Here is a 1,303-nt window from a genome sequence, read left to right as displayed (position 1 = left end):
GCAGGTGACAGCAAAGGTGAGGAGACCCCAAAGAACAGGAATGGTGAGGAGTCCTGGAGTGGAAGGCTGGGGATATTGCCCAAGCCCGTCCTTTATTCATGAGACCTCTGGTCCAGAGAAGTTAAGTGTGCTGCTCGTGTCACAGCACTGGTGAGGGGCAGACTGGAATCAGAAAGTAGGCCCTATTTCATCATTAGAGCCTAGAAAGCGGTCAGGGGAAAGAGGCTCTGCTTGAGAAGGTTAAGGCCAATGACCCACCCTGGGTCATCCCAAGTAAACCAGGAAGGAAGTGTAAAGAAACCCAACAAAGATCTGACATTTTTCCATGATGACCACATTGATGCACTTATTTATTTTTTTTATAGACGGGGTTTCACCATGTTGGTCAGGCTGGTCTTGAACTCCCGACCTCAGGTGATCTGCCCACCTTGGCCTCCAAAGTGCTTGGATTACAGGCGTGAGCCACTGCGCCCGGCCCGATGCACTTATTAAAAATACAAAATGCTAATAATCCAAACCAGCCCTCCTCCCTTTTTCCCCTTTGGGAGCCCTTGCACTGCGGTACATGAAACACATGCTTGGACTAGGCCATTGGGAACTGCATCTTGGACAAGGAACAGCCACAGCTTTGCCTGCACTCAGAGCAGGCAAAGTGCCATTAAATGCATCTGGAAGCCAGGGCGGGGGAAGGGGTGGGAAGCTCCTGCAGAGCCCCCAGCTCCTCTCCGTTACTGGCTCTGGAGAAGAGAAGCTACAAGGCAGAGATGCCGGAGAAGACAAACCTGGGGCACCACTGCCACCTGATGGCTTCCTGTGGCCATTGCAGTGGTCATGGCCCCAAGCCCCGCGGGCAGCCTGGCAGCAGAGTGAAGCAAGAGGGCAAAGAAAGCTTGTCGGTGGAAGTTTTTATTTACCCTTGAAAGTGGGTATGTGGGTGCTTTATATGTCTGAAATACTTCGTATTGAAGAAAGACATCCATATTGAAAAACTAAACAGAAAACATAAATGGAAAATGAATTAACATGTACAAAATAGCCACAGGAGGGAGGTGTGGATTTGACTTTGCCTGCAGAAGAGCTGCCCTGCTGTGGCCAGCACTGGAAGGGATTGCCTCCTCTGTCCTGGGAGTGTGCAAGCAGAGGCTCTGGACTGGGCTTTGCACAACTTGCAGGAGTCATTGCTTAGAAATCAGAATGACCGGGCCGGGAGCGGTGGCTCAAGCCTGTAATCCCAGCACTTTGGGAGGCCGAGGCGGGTGGATCACGAGGTCAAGAGATCGAGACCATCCTGGTCAACAAGGTG

Source organism: Cebus imitator, unplaced genomic scaffold, assembly GCF_001604975.1.
Source record: "Cebus imitator isolate Cc_AM_T3 unplaced genomic scaffold, Cebus_imitator-1.0 Scaffold0, whole genome shotgun sequence".
In the NCBI taxonomy this organism is placed as follows: domain Eukaryota; kingdom Metazoa; phylum Chordata; class Mammalia; order Primates; family Cebidae; genus Cebus; species Cebus imitator.
This window is presented reverse-complemented; position numbering follows the sequence as displayed.